The sequence below is a fragment of the Tenrec ecaudatus genome, chromosome 4 (genome assembly GCF_050624435.1).
Source record: "Tenrec ecaudatus isolate mTenEca1 chromosome 4, mTenEca1.hap1, whole genome shotgun sequence".
NCBI classification, from domain to species: domain Eukaryota; kingdom Metazoa; phylum Chordata; class Mammalia; order Afrosoricida; family Tenrecidae; genus Tenrec; species Tenrec ecaudatus.
In genome coordinates, this window is record NC_134533.1 from 49,831,452 (window position 1) to 49,854,238 (window position 22,787).

Sequence of the window (22,787 nt, forward strand, 5' to 3'; positions counted from 1 at the left end):
GATGAAAGGCTACAGCCATGAGTATGAATTACACCTCATCGTGAAGAAGACAAAATTCTCACACGTGGACCACTAAGCAACTTCATAATAAATGAAGCAAAGGTTGAAGTATCCAAGGATTTTGTTTTACTTAGATTCATAATTAGTGTCCATATAAGCAACAGTCTGGAAATCAAATGAACAAATGTGCTGCAAAAGATCTCTTTAAGACAGCAAGCACTGAAGCTGCAGCTCAGGGAGAAGGGCGTTTCCGCTATGGAACAAATGAAGAGGGGTGGAGAGAGAGTGCAACCCTTCCTGGCCCACCAAGGCCGAGGACAATATTCAGCCTCAGCATAGCCAATGCACAGAGAGGACCATATGTAAATACATTTAGATACAATGATAGGGAAACAGATCTATGTACATATGATTATTTGTTAAGTATAAGGCAGCAAATGGATATCGGGCCTCCACTCAAGTACTCCCTTAATGCAAGAACAATTTGTTCTAATAACCCAGCATTGTGGGATGCTTACCTTCCCTGACACAATTGCTGAAAACAAAATGGGTGCAAAAGCAAATGTGGTGAAGAAAGCTGATGGTGCCCGCCTATCAAAAGATATAGCATCTGGGGTCTTAAACAAGCGGCCACCTAGCTGACAAGCAACAAAGCCCACATGAAAGAAGCACACCAACCTGAGTGATCGTGAGTTGCCGAAGGGATCAGGTATCAGGCACCAAAGACCCAAAACAAAAAATCATATAGATGTGAATGACAGGGGGGATAGTGGAGATGCAAAGCCCATCTGTAGACAATTGGATATCCCCTTACAAAAGGGATACAGGAAGAGAAGAGCAGGTCAGGGCTCAGTGTAGCAACTTTCCTCTAGTTCTTTAATATTTCTCGCCCCACACTTCGTCCCTTCACCCCAATTCTACCTTACAAATACAGCTAGATCAAAGCATATACACTGGTAGAGACAAGAGCTCCAAACACATGGAATCTAGGACAGATAAGCCCCTCAGGACCAATAATGAGAGTAGTGATACCAGGAGTGGAAGGGGAAGGAGAAGTGTGTGTGTTGGGAAAGGATGGGGAGAAAAGAGGAACTGATCACAATGATAGACATATAATACCACCATCACCACCCCAGAGGATGGACAACTGAAAAGTAGGTGAAGGGAGACAGTGGATGGTGTAAGACATGAAAAATTGTTTTATAAATGATCAAGGGTTCAAGAGGGAGGGAGGGAGGATGGGGGAGGGGATAATGAGGAACTGATACCAAGGGCTCAAGCAGAAAGCCAATGCTTTGAGAATAATGATGGCAACATATGTACAAATGTGCCTGACACAGTGGATGTTTGTATGGATTGTGATAAGATCTGTAAGAGCCCCCAATAAAATAATTTTTTTTAAGAAAGAACTAGGGGAAAAATTTTTTTAAAGGGTCACTTTGAGGATGAAGGTTTACTGGAGCCAGGCTATGGTATTGTCAATCAACAAGATGGATTGACATAGTGGCTGCAACAGTGGGCTCAAGCAGAAGAACCATTGTGAGGCTGGAGAAGGACTGCACAGTGTTCCTTCTGTGGTCCAGACGGTTGCTTTGGGTCTCCATGATCCACATGCCTATGAAAGCTGGACCATGAGTAAGAACTGAACAACTGAATCATGGTTTTGGCAAAGAATATTGAAAGTACAGGGACTGCAAGAAGAACACACAAATCTGTTGGCAGAAGTATAGACAGAATCCTCCTGAGACACAAGGGTGGTAAGAATTCATCTCACTCATTGAAAATGCTATCAGGAGGAATCCGTTCCTGGAAAAGGACATCATATTTGATAACATTCAGAATTAATGAAAGAGAGCAAGTCTCTCCATTGGATGAATTGATACAGTAGATGGAACAATTGGTTTCAACATAGCAGTGATTATGAGGATGGTGCAGGACCCTGCAATGTTCACTTCGGAGGGAAGAAGGTCAGTAGGAGTCAAAATCAACTCAACAGCACGTAACACCACCACCAACCCTACCATTTTATCTTATTCTGGTGTTCACATAAACTCTTTCAGGTCCTGTTTAAACGCCTGTAAATGACCAGACAGGCATCGGACACAACGGTTACCGGATGTGAACACCCCTTTTCATCACAACCTTCATTCTCTTGCGCACATGCCATCTTCTGTACCATTTACATAAAACTGGAACGAAAGTTAAAATAGACACGCCTATTCCAGTTTTGGCTAAGAGCCATTGAGTATTGCTCTATGGGTCTGAAAGAAAAAGAACCATTGTCTTATGAACTGAGATCACACTAGTCCTTCTTTAACCCAATTCAGTCTATGAAACAGCACAGTTCCTAGAACAGGTACTGTTTCCACATCACTCTGTACCCCAGCCCCTGATGGATTGTGCAAGAACTACAGACCCAGCAATGTCCCCACACCTGGTTTATGGTCACACTCTCCAGAAGAGCAGAAAGGGTGAAGCCAGCCAAAGGCATCTGAGGGAAATATATAAGTCTGCCCATCTCCTAAAGTTGTCTCTGTGTCACACAGGATCCAATTGAACACAATATCTACATCCATGCTGAATACCACGGTGCCAAAGAAGTCCCCTCAAACAAGGCAGTTGAGGGTACTTGCACATTTTTTAAGTTAGCGATGCTGATCACATATAAAAGAAATGTAACACTGTTTCCACAGCTGTGTTTCTCAATGAACTCACACACATGGGTGTGAATAAAAAATTTCCCCAGATAATTAAAAGTGACTAAACAGTTTTCCTGTAACAGTTTAAGAATTCAGTATCAATAAAAACTCAAGAGAGACGTAATTGGAAATCCTCATAGATGTCAATGTATTCTCCAACCAGGCATATGTCATCATCCTCAATAATCATGTTTCTCCTGAACTCTGTGCCACGTGACTCATTGTATGAGAAGTGATATGATAGAGAGAAAACTGTAGGAAATCAACATTTTTTACAAAACAAAAAGCCAAAAGCCAAACTCACCGCGATTGAGTCAATTCTGACTCCTAGCAACCCAGGAAGACAGGATGGAATGTCCTCTGCGAATTTCCAAGACTGTACCTCTTTACAGGGGGAGAAAGTCCCATCTTTCTCCCAAGGAGCAGCCAGTGTTTCCAACTGCTGTGTTTGTGGTGAGTAGTGTGACATGTAACCACTGTGCCACCAGAGAAAAGTGCATTTAAAAAAAATGAGATTGGCAAGAACTACTCTAAGAATCTCCTATTCGTGGTTCTTCAAGAATGAGGCTTCCTCTTGCTTGTGAAGTTTTAAGAAACATCTACCCTGTGTCACAGACTCTATTCCAACCCACAGACACAATATAAGACAGGATCGAACTGCTCCTTAGGATTTTTGAGACCGTAAATCTCTAGGTGAGCAGATGGGCTCATCATTCACTTACAGAGATGCTGGTGGTCTTGAACCACTGCTCTTGTGGTTAGCAGCTAAACCCACAATCTAGTACCACCAACACTCCTTGTGAAGAAAGCAGACATGTGTAAATGAAGAGCATGCAGGAGTTGAGTGACGAATGAAATGACTGTGTTGGGCTACCGTGAGAAGAAAAGGTACAATGAGGTACTTGGGAGAGGTTTTGGCAACAGACAATGGAGGGGTGGCAAAGGGACAATCTGTGATTGCAAACTTAAAAGGCAGAGGGTCATGTGTACAGAAAAATTGGGGGAATATTATGACCTTTGTTATTTCTACTATACATGGCTATACACAAAATGATGTAAGTGTTTACATATTTTATATGTTTACCTTACTTTGCAATCTCTGAATGAAAAGAAACCGGATGAAGAAAGGGAGCATGTGAGTCCACTGTCACAATCCACGCACTCTGTTGACTTCAACTGACATAAAACTATATCCAATTACTTTTCTATTACCCAGCCCCCCAAATTAATCATTCCTTATATTATGAAATGCCACAGCACCACCCAATCCATGCTTTGAGCCCATCGCTGCAGCCGCTCTGTCGTTCTAGTTCAGTCTTCCTTTTTTCTTTTTTTTCCACTGAGCCTCAATGATGTCCTTCTGCAGGAACTGCTCCTTCCTGATACTATATCTAAAACACAAGAGAACAAAGCCTTGCCATTCTGGCTTCTAAGCATCATTCTGGCTATGGTTTCACCCAGGTGTTTTTGTTTGTTCTTCTGGTGGTCTGTGGCATATTCAGCATTGTTTATTAATAGCAGAATTCAAATGCATCGATCCTGCTTTAGTCTTCTTTATTCGTTGCTCACCTTTCATTGTCTATGAGGTGATTGAAAAAATACCATGGCTTAGGTCAGATAAGCCTGAGTCCTCAGAGTGACATCTTCGTTTTTATACTTCAGAGAGATCTTGGGCAGCATCTTTGCTCGATGCAGGACTGATTTTACCTCTTGACTGCTGTTTTCATGGACATTGATTGAAGGTCTAAGTTAAAGAAAATCCATGACTTCAATCTGTCCTTTGCTTGTAATGATATTGTCTACTAGGTCAGTTGTGTGAAGATTTTTGTTTTCTGTATCTTGAGATGTAATCTACTCAGAAGGCTTCGATCTTTCTCCCAGTAACTCCATTTCTCTTCACTTTCAGCAAGTCTGTTAGTAAGTCTTCCTCCAGTCTTGACACTAGGTTCTCATTAATATAGTCAGGTTTCTTATATTATTTCATCAGTACCAAGACCTAATAAGTTGGGTCAAAGGATATAACCATAAAAATCATCTTTCCTGGTATGAAACCATGCAATATGCACTTAGTTCTGTTTAAATGACAGCTTCTTAAGCACAAGTAAGTGTTCCTGATTTCGCATTTTTTTCCAATGCTATAAATAATTTATTAAGACCCACGCCATCAAATAGAGCAGGTAAACATCTTCCTGGTATTCTCTGACTTCGGCCAAAAATCTGTCTGACACCAGGAACGAGATCCTTCATGCCACGCACTCTCTGGAATCCAGCTCAAATTTATGTCACTTCTCTGTGACTGTACTGCTGCAACTAGCTTTTATCTTCAGAAAATGTTTACTTGTGTGCAGTATTAGTGATATTGATCAATAAATTCCACTTCTGTTAGGTCACCTTTCCTTAGAATTGGTACAAATATGGATCTCTTCCGGTCGGCTGTGAGATAGCGGTCCTTCACATTTCTTGGTATAGATGAGTGAGCATTTTCAGTACTACAGCCATCTGTGAAAACAGCCCCAATTTATATTCCATCAATTCTCTGAATCTTATTTTTCCCCATGCCTTCAAGACAGCTTGGACTTTTTTCAACACCATTGATCCTTAATTCTGTGTTACTCTTAAGATGAATGAACAGCAACCAATTGTTTTCGGTGTATTAACTCTATTTATTCCTTCCGTCTTCTTTTTATACTTCCTGGACTCTTTAGGATCCATCAATATTGGAGTTCAAGACTTTTTTCTCCACTTCGTTCACCCTGAGGAATGCAAGCACTTTCTTCCCCCTTTGATTTTCTAAATCCAGGTTTTTCCATATTTCGTTACAAAGCTTACTTTGTCTCCGTAAGCTGTACTTTGAAATCCTCTCATCACCTCTTTTAATCATTTCCCCATTCATTTTATGTCTCTGAGAGCAAATTTCAGAGTTTCTTCTGCCATCCATTTAGGTCCTTTCTTCCCTGTCTTTTAATGACTATACCAGTGAGATGCTTGTTCACGTCAGCTTGAAGCTGGATGAAAGTGTAGGGTTAGAAGAAGCCGATCTGTTAGCCAGAGGCTTTCTCCTTGGGGGTGTGGCCTTCCTACACGGAGGGCCCTGGAAACGGTTCTCTCTCTCTGCCACTAATCCTGAGACCTGCCAGAGTCCTGTCAGGTTTCCACTTGGATCCACATGGCTGCACTCACTGGCTGTGAGTTTCCTGCATTCTGCATCATTGCACGTGGCTGTGTGAGGGACTCAGGGACTAGTATCACACGTAAGGATTTGAGTTGGATTAGGTTGAGACATTTTCTTGATATATAATTACTTCTTGATATAAATCTCTTTCTTATACATATATGAGGATCATTGGATTTGTTTGTCTCGTCAACTTGGCCAAACACATTACCTTTTGTGATCTTCATGCATGTTGCCTGTCATGTCATTTGACAGCTCCTCTAATTTTTGATAACTAGTGCTCATCCATCAAATCTGTCCTTGAGATGTGTTTGGGGATTCAGATGAGAGATTCGATGAGACTGACTCTCACAGAAATATATATTTTTTCAGCTTCAATTTGAAAATGAGCTTTTAGTGGCTTGTTCTGCAGTCTCCCTGGCCTTGGTTTGACTGATTTTGTACGTCTCCTTTATCTCATTCTATGTATGTAATGAATTTTATTCCGGTGCATTATATCTGGTGAGGTCAACATGTTTAAGTGTATTAACTGTTCATGTTGTTTTGGGGGAAATGGTATGGCAGGGGCCAAACCCAATCCAGGGATACATATGGTAGCCAACTAAATAGGAGGGAGAAAGGGAGAGGAGAATAAAGACATGGGGTGGGGGGAGCAGGTCACTATTGCACCCAAGGGGGGGGTATCTCCACAGGAGAAGGAGAGAGAGTCAAGGCTTCAACCCTATGTGCCAAGACGTGAATACAGCATGTACCAGGGAACTAATACAGCGGTCTGCTAGCCAGCACCAACCCGACTATGTGGACACCCACCCCCCGCCCGCTACTCCCCCCCAAGCAAGAATGCACTTCAGAGGACAGCACTGGGGCTACAGCTTAGGGAGAAAGGTGCATCTGATTGTAGCACACAGGAGAAACACAAAGGGATGAAGAGGGAGGAAAGGACATCCTTGCCCACCAAGCCCCAAGGACGATGTTCCTGCTCACAGCAGACAATACACAGGGAGGGATGGCCCCACCACCGAGCCATGATGCTGTGGGGACGGCACTGGAGACGCAGTGGGGGATAGTGCATGATCTGGCCCCAACACACTGGGGCGAGGCACTGAGGGCATGGAACAGAGCAGCAGGGGGATGAAATCACCGGCGAATACCAAAAAGACTTGGGAGACAGGGTGTGGCACCCCATCAAAAAACACTCATAAAGATCAACAAACAGACCTTAAACTATTTATAGGCTTTTCCATTTTTGTCAGTGGTTTTCTTTTTGTTATTCTTTGTTCTTGATTTTTGCTGTTGTTGTTATTGTTTTGTTGGTTTTGACTTCATTGTTTTATTTGGCTTTGCCTGGTTTTTGCCTTTATTAATGTATCTGCATATCTTTCTAGATAAGTCAGGCGGTGTAAATAATTTGGGGATGAAAAGAACAGGACTAATTGTTCTGGGAGGATATGGGAGAAGGGAAGGTGGGTGAAAGGAAGAGGGTGGGACCAACTCAGGGACAAGGGAACAACAAGTGAACTAAAATCAGTGGAAGGAAAGTCATAGGATGCCTGGTGATGCTCAATCAAGGGCAATATATAAAGGGCAGACATGATGGTGGGACAAGAGAGAAGTAAAATGGAAATAGAGGAAAGAACCATGAGGCAAAGGACATTTATAGAGGCCTAAATATAGGCATGTACATATGTAAATATAAATATATATAATAAGAGGGGAATAAATCTATGTATTCATATCATAAGAATCAAGGGGAATAAATCTATGTATTCATATCATAAGAGGGGAATAAATCTATTTATTCATATCATAAGAATTAAGTTGCAGATAGACATTGGGTCTCAACTCAAGTATTCCCTCAATACAAGAACACTTTGTTCTAACAATCCAGCATTCTCTGATGCTTACCTTCCCAACACGATCACTGAAGACAAAATGAGTAGATAGGCAAATGTGGTGAAGAAAGCTGATGGTGCCTGGCTAGAAAAAGATATAGTGTCTGGGGTCATAAAGGTTTGAAGATAACCAAGTGGCCATCTAGTTCAGAAGCAGCAAAGCCCACATGGAAGAAGCACACCAGCCTGTGTGATCATGAGGTGTCAATGGGATCAGGTATTAGGCATCTAAGGCTCAGAATGAAACCATACCCAGGTGAATAGGGGGAGGGGCATGGAGTAGAGACCAATGCCCATCTGTAGACAATTGAACACCCTCTCACAGAGGAATCACCAGAGAAGAGATCAATGAGTCAGGGTGCAATATAACACTGATGAAACACATAAATTTCCTCTAGTTCTTTGGTGCTTCCTTCCCCCCAGTATCATGACCTCAATTCTACTTTACAAATCGGATTAGACCAGAGCATGCACACTGCTACAGATAAGAGCACAAAACACAGGGAATCCAGGATAGATAAACTCCTCAGGGCCAACAAGGAGAGTAGAGATACCAGGAGGATTAGGGGAGTGGGGGAAGGGAAAATTAATCTGAGGTAGTTTATTGTGCCAATCTGACCGATAAACACATGTGGGATTAACAGAAGGGTAGAGGGATAAGTGGCTCAGTGAGTCTCATCTTTCTAGTTCTTGGGTCGCTTGCTTTCTGACGGTCGGATCAGGGTGCAGCTGCCTTAGCCAGTTCTCTGCTTCAGCTGGAAAGGCTCACTTCCTGCAGGATATCCCTGAGGAGAAGCCACATGAACCTACCTCGATGGAGCCCTGGGTGCTAAAGCAACTGTGTGGAGACTGCTGCCAGCTGAGATGTTTACACATTCACTGACTCAGCTTTCCTCCTGCAGTCGGCATCATTCAGTCTGTTTTGTGAGACAGAGGAGGACTTTGTGGATTGGTGTTGGACATATGGGTTAACAGGTTAATATTTGGACTTGTGGGCTTGGGCAGCACTGGGTTGGGATGTTTTCTTGATGCACACTTAACCTTTATATAAAACTCTCTCTTACACATGATTTTCTGTGGATTTGTTTCTTTAAAGTACCCAGACTAATACACAATCACAAGGATCAAACTATAATGCCCTCCGAGGGGGACGGATAACAGAAAAGTGGGTGAGGGGCAATGGACTATGATGTAAGATATGGAAAAAATAATCGATAACTTATCAAGGGTTTAAGAGGGAGGAAGGGCAGGGCAAGAGGAGATATAAATGAGGAGCTGATACCAGGGGCTCAAATGGGAAGGGAATGCTTTGAAAATGATGATGCTGGCATATGTGCAAATGTGCTTGACACTTTGGAGGAATGTATGGATTGTGATGAGATGTAAGAGACCTAATAAAAGTATTCTTTTAAAAAAGTTCTCATAGGTGCCAAAGGGATCAGTTATCAGGCATCAAAGAACAAACAATCATATCATTGTGCGCTCACCTCCATGATACGATCACTGAAGACAAATGAGTGCATAAGCAAATGTGGCAAAGAAAGCTGATGGTGCCCGGCTATCAAAAGATATAGTGCCTGGAGTCATAAAGGCTTGAAGGTAAACAAGCGGCCATCTAGCTAGAAGCAACAAAGCCCACGTGGAAGAAGCACACCAGCCTGTGCGATCACAAGGTGTTGAAGAGATCAGGTATTAGGCATCATCAGAACAAAAAATCTTATAATAGTGAATGAGGTGGGTAGTGCGGAGTGGAGACCCAAAGCCCATTTGTCGGCCACTGGAGATCCCCTTGCAGAGGGGCCTCGGGGAGGAGATGAGCTAATAGAGGGCAATGTAGCAATGATGAAAAATACAACTTTCCTCTAGTTCCTAAATGCTTGCTACCCCTACCACTATCATGATCCCAATTCTACCTTGCACTGGTACAGATAGGAACTGGAAACAGGGAATCCAGGGCAGATGATCCCGTCAGGACCAGTGGTGAGAGTGGCAATACTGGGAACATGCAGGGTGAGTTGGAAATGGGGAACCCATTACAAGGATCTAAATTCTCATAAATAAGTCATTGGCCTTGCAAAATTATTGCCATTTCTGGATCACTGAGGACATACAGTCCAACTGTTCTTTTTTTTTTCATTCACATTCCAATCAATGCCCTTTTTATCTTTTAAAAAAGTGTATTTATTTTGTTGTTGAGAATATATATATGGCAAAGCATGCACCAATTCAAGCATTTCTACATGGATAATGCAGTGACACTGACTGCATTCTTTGATTTGTGCAATGAGTCCAACTGGTCACTACCCCATTAACATAAATTCACTGTCCCCTAAGTTTCCTGTCTAATCAATGGCCATTGTTTATTAAAAACGCTAAATAAAAATTCTTTATTTAACCAAAAAACATATCCAACTTAATTCCAACCACAAACTCCCCCCTCACAGTCTGCCTCCTTCCTCTCAAAAAAACCCAATAACTCTTTGCCATGAAGTTGATGCAAACTTCTGATATATTAACAATAATAGTGCTTCCCATAAGTCTTATGACAAGGCAAAATCAATGAATCTTGATGGCAAATTTGATCAAATGCAGATCACTGCAGGTGGTAAAAATCCTGTGTAAGTGTGGTGCGGTATAAGTGATTGCTATGTAAATTTGAATAATAGTTATATTAACTGGTTTTCCTTCTACATGTACATATATTATCCTATCACTGAAGGCATTATATTTTACAATAGATCTTTTAATGCTCTTTTTTTACAATGAATGCAACACTACTCCTCTTCAATTTTTCTCCATGAATTCCATTTTGACTATTTCTAATTTTCCTAAAATCATACTTCATTATATTCCATTAACAATCAGAATGTAGAATATAAACTGTTAATAACTAATTGCTAAATCCACACTGTTAATAACTAATTGCTAGATCCTGTTCATTCAATCTCTGAAAATTTTCTCTCGTCCTACCTACATCTAGTCCTTATGCATCCCTACATACCCTCATTCAACTCATCGGCACTTCCCACATTTAAATGTCCCTCATATGGAATATACAATAACTTCCTACAGCTCTTCCTGCCTAGGAAAAACAGCCTGACAACTGACTTCCAAAGGTTCAGAGCCATGGAAATCCTATGGCGGGAAATTCTACTCTGAAACACATCGGATTGCCGTGAGTTAGAATCGACTCCGCAGCAGTTCGTCGGTTGTTGATTCGGTTGTCTTGGGGTTCTAAGCATGGCTGCAAAGTTTACAAATAACTTTAGAGAGGTGAATTTGGTGTTACATAAACCACATCTCAGTAAAACTGTTAACAACATCCTTACAATAAACTCCCCCTTCACAGTCTTCCTCCCTCCCCTCAAAAAAATCCAGTAACTTGTTGCCATTAAGGAGATGCAAACCCACAGAAACCCTCTGGCACTGGGAAGAAATGCCCCCTGAAAGCCTCAACTTTCTCTTGTGGAGCAGCTGGTTGTTTTGAACTGCTGACCTTGCAGTCAGCAGCTCAATCATAACCACTGTACATCCAGGTCTCTAAGTTATACCCTAGACCAATAAAACTACTATCTATGAAAGTCTAACATAATGCTGGGATTTTTAAAATTCCTACAAGGATTGAGAATCATTGTTGTAACCTTACACATTTTTGTAGTTTTGGCCTCCAAATCTGGGTTCTAGAAATAAGCTAGAGAGTTTTTGAGATGTGAAAACCTGTACAAAATCTTTATACTCTCAGGATCTCCCAACATTTCAAAGATTAAGGTGCTTCCCAAAGTGGGAAGGTGCCGCCCAGGGAATGCTGAGGCCTGCTATGACTGCTTTCCAAGAAGCTCCCGCAGAAGAATGCCATTGCTTCCTAAGGGAACGCTGCTCAACTGTGACTGTCCCTACAAATGACCTGCCGCATGTTTTATTTTAATTAGGAGTCCGAGGCAGGGGGGTTGGGCAGAGTTTGAGATCTAAATTTCGAGAAAGCTCCCAGGTGATGCTGACAATTCACACCGAGTGAATCACACTCAGTAGCAAGGCCCTGCATCTCTTAGAAACGCTATTTCCTACCAAGCTCATCCTCACCTAATCCGTCAATCTATCCTCCCTTCCTCTGGAATATGATTTCACACATACTTTGTTTGTTTATTTTTCTTTCATTCCTTGAATACTTTATACTCAACAGCTACTATGGAGAAGGGGTAGTTCTCCATTTTCTCCAGATATCTATTTTCTGAAAATAAGCCTTTTAAATTTCTTCAACTCTCATTTTCTATTTCCGAACAGATAATGAGCATGATTTACTAATCACCCATTTATGTGTGCATTCATTAGTTGGACCACGCTACAGTCATCTTTTAAAAACACACTAATAAACATTGGACACACGGAGCTCTTCCTTCACGGTAGACCCTTCCACTATCAGTTCCGATGCTGTTTCCCGGATGGCTCTTGCTTGGAAAACCCTAAGTCGCATAGCAATGTCATTTCCACACTTTACCCACCCGGCTGTCCCATAACCGGGAAGGTTTGGAGACCTGAAGGGCAGCAGCAACTTTGGCTCAATAGATCCAGGTACAGAAGGACTCACTTAGATGGAAATTCATCACATCAATCACTCGCTAAGTTGTGTCTGCTCCCCCGTATGTACCACAGATTCCCCAAACTACAGCGGACGAAAAATTCATTTAAATGTGTACTTTCCCTTTTCTACTTCAGAATCCGACCTAATCCCTATTGGAAAGCATACCCTCCAATATTCTCTTTAGAGTCTCTAGCCACTGAGACTCTAGATCAATACTGAGTAATCTATTTTCAGGCAATTTATGTTAATTGCCAAAAACTAACTTTGAAATGCTCGAGCTGGTTAAAGGAGGCCTGAAGGTGCATTGGGTGAATCGTGAGCTGCTAACTATAAGGCCAATGGTTCTAGCCCACCAGCTGCTTTTTGCTCATGTAAAAATGTAGTCTCAGACCCCTTAAGAACAGCTTATGAGGGGGACCAGAAGCAGGTGTGATGTGAGGGGGATAGTGTATGTGGAGTTTGTTCCACCAGGTCAGATTGTTGATCAAGCTTTCTGTTTAGAGGTTCTGAAAAGATTGTGTAACAGTGAGCGACAAAAAAGACCTGCCTTGTGGCAGACGGGGGGCTGGTTTTGCCACGTCAATGCACCCAGCCATCTCTGTGCGCCAGTTGTGGGCACAAAACAGCATGCCTCTCTTGCCCCACACACCTTACTCACCTGACCTCGCTCCATGTGAATTTTGCTTCTGTGAGTGAACAGGGACATGAAAGGGCAGCGCTTTTGACGATGTAGAGGAGGCACACACACAAAAATGAGGGAGGTGCTATCAGCCATCCAAACATGAGTTTGAATAATGGGTCCAGGAACGGAATCACAGATTTTAAAAATGTATTAAGTGTCATAGAGAGTGCTTTGAAGGTGATAAGGTTGTTTGTAAAAAAAATTAATTAAATACATAGCTCTGAAAAAAAATCTGGCTTTTTCAGGGGCACCCCTGCATACTCTGTCCTCTAGAGTCTCCCAGAGCTGGACTCAGCTCAGTGGCGGTGGGTTCAGTTTGGATTCATAAATGGTTAGAGCTTGTATCTCCTTGCAGGTAATGTGACCACATAGGCACGAGACATACCAACTTTCAGGTTATGTCTATTCAACCTTCATGATCCTGTGCCGACTGGCAATGAGCAGCCTACAATATCAGAGGCAACGGGAAATGGGAAAGGAGACTGCTTAGAAGACAGGGTTCCTGGGGCATTTGTGTTTCAAATGATGGGGGAAAGGCAAGGGGGAAAGAACAAAGTAGATTAAAAGGTCAGGGACACGCTTCTAGACTTGGTGTATTCGAGCGGGAAGTTGAACACATGTTAATGAAATGTGCGCTCCAGCTGTATTGCTGACTAAAAGATGTACACATATGGCTAATGGCACATATTCTGAATAATCAACAGAAAAGGAAATGCGGTTTTGCTTGGAAGACAACAAAATTAGGGCATGTTATTCCTTACTGATGTTGCCTGAGGCAGCCATGTCTCATTATAGTTTTGAAACATACGTTCCTCGTTCCTTTTTCGGTTCCTCTTTGCTGATTTCTCTGGCATGAACAGTAACTCTATTTCTCCATATAAATCTTTGCCAGGCTTTCTATGCTGGGTTTTGTAACAACTTAACTACCTATCTTTAGTCTGTCATTTTTTTATATCTCTCTTCTGTATAAATAAAGAATTGCTACTGTGCTATATTCTTTACAGAAAATGCCAAGAACATGCAGGCCTAAGAATGATCTCACACAATGAACTGCTGATGCTTAAAATGAAAATAGAACTCAAGTCGTAGCTCTGATGCTGTGGGGTAGGAGGAGAGACAATTCCCTGAGGATTATAAATAAAATCCAGAGATCACCCTGTACAAGACAGTAATGCTGAAAAAACTGTGATGTATGTATTGTTCTCTACTTCCAATAACAATAGAGTAATTTATAAGCACTCAGAGCTTCTATGCCAAGCCATTGCACTTGTGCTCGACAATCCCCTTGCTTATTGATTTGATTATTGTATACCATTTGGCTATTAGCACCATAAGGTCTACAGAAATTTACCTGTCACGGTACAGACTATAATGGCTTCCATGACACAAAGCTAAACTAGTTCGTCGAATAAGCTTTAATAAAGACACTTTCCCAGCTAGTTTAAATTCATTCTCTTCTACATATACTGTGGTGACAAAGCCATCCCCTTCCCACGATAAGGAGAAGACTATGGCTTCCAATTTTCTTTACTTCTAAAGGGTTCCTGCTATCACACTGGGCGGTGTGATGACAATGTGGAGACTGTGGTGGAATTAACGATGGCATCAGAAACATGTGAAACTATCCATTGGTGTCGAAGAGAACTGCTCTCACTCACTGGTACTCATGCAGTAGGGGAAGGAAATGGAAATGCTTTCGCGTGATCACTTCATTAAGTCACAAAGGGGCTCAAAGAGCTCTCCTCTGACAGCCAAGCATTGATTCTGGACATCTGCTTCCAGCAGCCACCTACTGCTTCCAGAAGCCTCCTTTAAATGCCTTAGAGAGGGAGAGGGGCGGGGGGGAGAAAGGAGGTGGGGGAGACTGAAAGGCCAACCCTAAAAGAAACGTTGGCAGGGGCACTGTTCAACCCAACTCTGATAACATTTATAAAGATCTTTCGGGGAAACACTGTTTTGCAGGTGTCTAGTCCTCCTCAGAGATACAAATGTTGCTGAGAGTTCATTCTTTTGGCAGGCCCAGTAACGTGATGCAGATGATACAATAATTACTATCATTAGGACTGACATCCGTACCATTCATTAAGAAACCAACATCTAGCCACAAAGTGCTAAGTGGTTAACATTTGTTGTTCATTACTCCCTTTATGAAATATTTATTTTTATCTGCAATGAGCATTGAGAGTAAAAAGTAGACAAAATCCCTGCCTACAAAAGTAACGTAAGTCCAGAGTTATTGATTCATTGATTTAATCATCACAACAAACTTATTACATGGGTACTATTACTTAACCATCATTTGGTTGTCAATGTGTCATAGCATTATGGCGCTGTGTTGCTGTGATGGTGGAAGAGATGTCCCTGGTATTTCAAATACCAACAGGCTCACCCAAAGTGAGCAGTTCCAGTAGAGAGTCGAGACTAAGAACAGACGACAAGGAAGGACTGGGCTGTCCACTTCTGAGGAATTCGCCACTGAAAGTCTTATGAATGCAATGGAGCATCCTTTGCCTGGGAGATTGATCACGGAAACTTTATGAACAGTAGGTAAAGTAGAAGGTCATCAAAAACAAAAGTAGGACGACCCTCGAGAAAGTGGATTGACACAATGGCTGCAATAATTGGCTCCAAGATAACCACTGTGAGGAGAGTGCAGGTCCAGCAGTGTCTCATTCTGTTGGATGCATGGTCCTGACGGTTCCAAATCAACTCAACAGCACCTGCCAGCACTTACACTTTGCAGAAAACACACTCAAAACTTACGCACATAAGTGGGATGGGAGGCAGAAGCTAAACACAAGTCAGTCTTACTCCAAAGTTCATGTTCTTATTCTGTTAGCTATGATGGTATTCTGAAATTCAAAGGCAAACTATATTTCCATCAGACTATTGCAATCTCTATGTTGAGCAATTAATCCCGGAATCTATTAGCTATGGAGAAGCATATAGCATCAGACGGCAGGAATGGAGGAAAGCTTAGTAACATCTTATGTGACTGACACAAGTGTGCTTGCTGAAAGAGAACTTGAAGCACTTAATGAAGATCAAAAACTACAGCCTCCATCCTAGATAGATTAGATATCACCCAAAAGAAAGCAAGAATCTTTACAACTGCACAAAACAGAAAGATCATGGTAAACAAAGGAAAGAATGAAGTTGTCAAGGATTTCCTTTTACCTGGATCCACAATTAACATCCGCAGAGCTGTAGTCCATGGGGAAAATTTGCAATAAACGACATCTTCACACTGTTCAAAATCGCAGATGTTCCTTTGAAGAGTAAGTGTGTCAGTCTGGGTAGACTAGAGAAACAAATCCATTGACACACATATGTGTATAAGTAATCGATTGATATACAAGAGCAAGTGAACATTGAGAAAACATCCCAGTCCAGACAAGATCAAGTCCATATGCCTGATATTAACCCATATGTCCGATAGCAATCTAAAAAAAGTCCTCTTCAGAGTCACAAAACATATGCAATGACGCCGAAAGTAGAAGATCCCAGGCCAGTGCATAAAAAGTCTTTGGATCCAGTGGCATTGGAAAGATCTCAGCACTGGCAGGGGCCTCTGTATCAGGATGGGTCCATGTGTGCTGTTACCTGCTATTTCTTCCAGGGTGTGAGCAGTTTCCCATCTCCAAGGAGGAAGTACCAGATTTCCCAGAATTCTCAGGAGAAGGCTATGTCCACACAGAGGCCTCATTGGCTATTATCTGATGGGCAAGCCAGCCTCCATCCCTACACTCTTAATCCTCAAATTGACAAATGATTATATATCATAAGGTACACCTGACACAAGCCATGGTATTATCATTCGCATCATATGCATGCGAATGCTAGAGAGTTAATTCTTTTTAAAAGGTTTTAGGATAGTGGATGCCTTTGAATTATGGTGCTGGTGAGGAATACTGAATATACCATAGACTTTTAGAAGAAAAAGCAAATCTGTTTTATAATGGTGAGGCTTCATCCCATGTATTCAGGAAGAATTAGTCCCTCAAAAAGGGCATAATGCTTCATGAAGTCGGGAGTCAGAAAGAAAGAGGAAGACCACGTGAGGGGTTGACGGAGGGGCTGCAGCAATAGGCTGGCTGGTGGCCCTGGGTGGCAGGGTGGCGCAGGGCCAGGCGCTACTAGGGCTCCAGCTCATGCACATGGGCTTTGTTCTGGCCTGAACACGGGGAGTCCCTCTGTGCTCACCGCATGGCTGCATACAGGTTTTCTCAGCAGCAAGCTTCTCATCGTCTTACTGGAGCACCTTCAGAACAACAATGGGGACTTTGTACCACGGGGGCCAAAAAACATGATTTTGAGGTCTGGGATAGTATCATTAAAAAAAAAACAACTCAAGTGGACATCTTCCCAAAGAATTGAATATTTGAAACAAGCTTAGGAGAGCGTTCACCCATAGGAAAGAGCAGGGTTCATAGTGGTTAAGCTTTTTAAAGAAAGTCAGAAATACTTCAAATTTGAGCCAGGGGAGGGAAGACTGTCGACTTTGGCAAATTGAGAAACTGTGGTTTAAGTTCAGAAGCTGGTTCAAGACCACGTCTCTGATGTGGTGGCTACAGAAGTTGGTATTGCATATTGCTCAATATGTGCCATTTTAAATGAACATTTTTGTCTCAGCAAGCTCTCAGATAAAAGGATGCCAAACTATGGTAAAAGATTAGTTAGCTCAACAAGGTAGTCTTTCCATTAGTCTTTTGGGCAAGATCAGGGTTAATAAAGATGGATGTATGGAATGATTTATAAGCAGATAAGTGTCAGAATTACCAATATGATCCCAAGGACAATGTCCAGCCAGAACAGTGGCTTCTAAGGGGATCTGCTGGGCCAGTTCACGTCATGGCAAGGAGGACACTTCAGAAGGTTATGGTGACTACTTTGGGGGAATTCCAAAGGGGTGATCTTGATAGCTTTGCTCAAAGAGCACTCAATCATGGAAACTACTTATGAAGACGTTTTAAGAACACTGAGAACTGTTTTGGTGAGGAAAGACATGCAGAGAATGCACCTGCACATTCTTGAAGAGGGAAAAGGGCTGTCCTAGGAGAATTTTGTTGGCAACCCTTACCCCAACCCCTTATTGCCCAGATCTTACTTTTTCAGAATTTTTTCCCCAAAACTCAAAAAGAAGAATTTAAAAGGAACACAATGCTAATCCCTCCAGGGCCTCAAAGCTGACCTCAAGCTTACATTGAACAGTGCAGCCTTCCTCAGGAGAGACGAGGCAGAATGAGCGCCTGTAGACGTGTGCAGATCCAGATGGAAGGTCGGTTGAGAGACAACATCTCCCATAATCATATTGTGTTTCATGACGTTGCCATGATTTCCTTAGCAATACTTTTTTTCCTATATGACGTCAGAAGGCTAAACACAAGGTTACTTTTTCAGAGTACTTGATGTGCTCACGTTGGGAAATCTATCTGTTTTAGAGCAAACAAGGTAAGTAGGCTTCCATCTGTCATCGTGACAAAAAGAGAGGGAGAAAGGAGGCTCTTTCCCAGGTTTTCTGACTTCTGTTAAGTACGCTTCATGGAGATTGCAAACAATTTGTCTCAACATTTGTCTCAGACTTCATGCTGTCATGGGTTTTTTGGAACTCATTGTGAACTACAGGGATGTTCTATTTAAGTAATAGTATACAGAATCGCCATTTAGCCCATACTCGACTCGATGAGACAAGAATAGGAGGTGCCAAAGTTAAAAAGGAAAAAACGAACCTTTCAAGTTCTATATGCTGATTTAAGTTCTATATGTTGATATATATCTATATGTATATATATATTTCAGTAACATCAAGTCAACTCCAGCTCTTGTTGAGCCTGTGGGTCAAAGGAGAACTCAGCTCTACAGAGATTCCAATGGTTGCTTGTTTGGAAGTCAGACGAGAAGATTCGCTTTCTTCTGAAGCAAGTCAGGAAGGACTCAAAATGTCAATGTTTCAGTTAGTAGATGAAGAGCATGTTAACTCTTCATTCCACCCAGAAAGTCCATCAATTGATCTTCATGCATACAGGGAAGCAGTGAATAGTGCACAATCCTAAAGGCGGAATTAAGTAAGTGTCCTTGGGTTATCCTTGTATCTGTTATGTAATTCTCTCTGGCTTTAACTGCAGCCTGCAAGAATCCAACCTTATGACACCCCTTGGAAAAAACAAAGAGCTCTCATTTCAAATTCACCCAAAGACCAAATTTACCAATATCAAAACCTTCCTTATTTACCAGAGCACTGTACTTCCTGAAACTTTTTATCTCCATGAAACAAAACAGCCTTGGAGTAAAAGTAATATATAAAGACGTTTGTGTATTAGTGGCTTTCCCTGAAAGGAGTGTAGGTTGGACAGTGGTAAAAGGACTCTACTGCTCATCAAAACATTAGTTGTTCGAACACCATCAATGTCTACAATACTGCTTACTCAATGATTCCGAGACTACCATATCAAGAACTGAACTAAGCCAAACCTACAGCCATCAATTCAATGCAAACTCAAAGCAGCCCTGTAGCACAGTGTAGAATTGTTCTCTGCAGTTTCCAACCCTATAAATCCTTCAAGAGGCAGACAGCCTCGAGCGGCCAGCCGGCGTCGGCCCGCACCCAGGAGTCGGGGATGTCCTACAAGCCCATCGCCCCCGCCCCGAGCAGCACCCCCGGCTCCAGTACCCCTGGGCCTGGCACCCCGGTCCCTACAGGTGAGGACCCAGCTCCACCCCTGCTCGCCTCCCCGGGCGCTCAAGGCATCCAAGAGAAGACGGCCTGAGTTCTGCAATACTGGGCCTGCCGCCTTGCCTCCTGGAGCCTCAGTTTCCTGGCCTGCGAAGTGGGCGTGGTGACGTAAGGGCTTGTAGGTGGGGCTCAGGGGGAGGGGTTTGTCCCTGAAGCTGACCGGCCTGGAATGAAGCATCCCTCAGGAGGGCGTCAGACCGACCTCGACCGGGGCTTGGAACGCTGGGAGGAGGCGTCCCTGCCCCATGCTGACCCCTTCCTCGCGCCTGTTGCAGCCGGAAGCGTCCCCTCGCCTTCGGGCTCCGGGCCGGGAGCCGCTGCCCCTTTCAGGCCACTGTTTAACGACTTTGGACCACCCTCCATGGGCTATGTGCAGGCCATGAAGCCGCCCGGCACTCAGGGCTCCCAGAGCACCTACACGGACCTGCTGTCTGCAATAGAGGAAATGGGCAAGGAGATCCGGCCCACCTATGCTGGAAGCAAGAGTGCTATGGAGCGCCTGAAGAGAGGCATCATCCACGCCCGGGCCCTGGTCAGAGAGTGCCTGGCCGAGACAGAGCGCAACGCCAGAACGTAACGAAAGCGCCCTCGCCTCCTCGCCTGGACCTTGCCGGCCACCGCAGAGCACTGACCTCTCCCCGTCCTCACCCAGAGTCGCACTTCCAGCCCTGTGTCCCTGGGTGGGCACCCTTCAGGAACCAGCTCACTCCAGCCTGCAGCACTGGTCAAGGGCCCTCCAAGTGTCAGCCGCCAGGTCACTGTGAATCCCCCCTCCCCATGACCTGCCATCAGTGCTGATCCACCGGGAGCCTTCACCTTCCCGTGCCCCCCTCCCACCTCAGCACCTAGCCAGCACCGAGGACTACTTCCTTTCCAACCCCTTGTCCCCAGCAGGCGCCTGGAAGGCTGGTCGCCTCCCTGCCTTGTCCCCCTGGGTCACAGCGACTCTTTTCTCAGTGTGTCTTTTGCTAAATACGCCCTTTTTGTATAAAATAAAGCTGATTTGGAGTTGTTCTCTCCTGAAAAAAAAAAAAAAAAAAGAGGCAGACAGCCTCGTCTTCCCACCAGGGAGTGGCTGGTGAATTTGAACTGCTAATCTTGTGGTTAGCATCATGATGCTTAACCTGGTGCTCCACCAAGGTTCCTAAACTCAAGAAGGATTTTTAAAGTCTCCAAATAATACTTTAAACCGAAATCTCATTTCATTTTGCAAACATGCAATAATAACCGCATGCCATTACAACACTTTGTGTGGAAGAAGGGTCCAATTAAAGAGCATCAAAGAACACACCATCCTAAAAGGTTGGGACTAATCCTGGAAAGGAGGTGGAAAAAATGGAGTCCTCAGACACTGCCAGTCGGACTGTCAACCATAGCAAGCCCTGTGCAAAGCGGGATGGAATCTCCTCAAAAAATTGTCCGTCTCTCTACTTGGTATAGATCCTAAAGAAATACAACCCTAAATGCATGCATAGCCACTGAAACACCATTCACGGCAGCCAGCAAACGGAGGCAGACTAAATACCCATCTGTTGGAAAATGAGTAAACGTTGGCACATACACACAATAGAAGACCACGAAATATTATGTAATAGTGATGCCTCAGGGAAACTCCTCATGACATGATGAGCATGGAGAGCATTATGTTAAATGAAACCATCCAATCACAAAAGGACAAATTTCAAATGAGACCACTGTTCTAAAAAGAAAAAGGGTTTCACTCTTAAAACAGATTTTGATGGTGACCAGAAGCAGGAGGTGCTGGAAGGGTAGGGCCATCACAGACAAAAGAAGAAATTAAAGGTATTAACTGCAATAAAGGGAAGGCAAGAGGCAACAAGAGGAAAATGGGGACAAAAATTATGGGAAAAGGGCAAGATAATGGGAGGCTTGATGAACTGTTGAAGGTAAAGCTGATGGTCTGCTGCTCTGTTAACCCTCACCTCACTCACAATACAATGATTTTAGAAAACAAACAGACCCTATTAAGACCTCCACATACAAAGGGGCTTCAAAAAGTACAAAGGAAAGGAAACTGAAAGATAACTTCATTGTTCCCCAGACTTTTGAAGTTCCCCTCATAGTTTTGCCCAATTGACTGTGGCTTATGAGTGCAGAGTATCAGACGTCTCCAAAGAATTATTATCCACAAGCTTTTGAGTAAACACGCTATCCTGCATGACCAGCTAAAGGAGATGAAGCATTGGGGGGGCCGGGAGTGGCGACCCGCTGGACTAAATGATGTATGTTCTTCGCATCAACGTGTATTATTGTTTCTTTTACTCCCAAGGCTCCTTCTCCTTCTCTGGCCTCTGCTCTCAGAATAAGTAGGTGCCAAAAATCCTCTGAACACTTCACTTCTTAAGCTCTGTAAGTGATGTTGACACCTTTCAGACGCCCTCAACACAAATGGCCATGCTGTCGGTAACAATTTCCCATGCAAGGAACCATTCAAAGGACTTGGAAAATAAACACATCTGTTTTCGAATTCTAAGACCTTCTGTTATTGTCGAGTGAACAAAGGCATTCACTGCTTTCAAGCCAGCTCCAAAGAGCCAAATGGAGTGTGTCCACAAGAAAGAAAATTCTGGATGAAAGACAGTGTCTGTTGCTGTTATACAGGATTAAAGTCTCTTTAGACGCTAGAGGATGTGCGTACAAGTCCCTATCTCCACTGTCTTTTAGTTGAGATACTCATCAGCCCCAAATGCCTCAGTTAGTTAGCAAACATTAAATGCTTCACTAATCCTTGGAGGTTTGGCTTCAGACAAGCCTACAGTATGCAAAAGGCTAGCCTTCACCATGAATATAGCTTCCTGAGTTTCGGATCTTCACCTCCAACCAAGCTCCATAGCTCCATAAGCAGCACTGGGGGGCCATTAACTCCCTAAAAGCTTACTGATCAATAGCATGCAGTTTGCAATGCTTGAAGTATGGCCTTTCCTTGGCTTTAGATGTTTTTGAAGTTGAGATGAGAATTACCTCTCAACATCCCTACCCACTGGTTAAACCCACCTATCTTCCACTGAA

General features: G+C 43.1%; 1 protein-coding gene and 1 pseudogene across 1 annotated transcript in view; one reads left to right on the forward strand and one right to left on the reverse strand.

Annotated features, from left to right (window-relative positions):
• Positions 1-22,787, reverse strand: part of NELL1 (neural EGFL like 1) — a 989,599-nt gene that overhangs the window by 525,965 nt on the left and 440,847 nt on the right. The window lies entirely within an intron of this gene.
• On the forward strand, positions 19,778-20,397 carry LOC142446653 (cyclin-dependent kinase 2-associated protein 2 pseudogene; annotated as a pseudogene).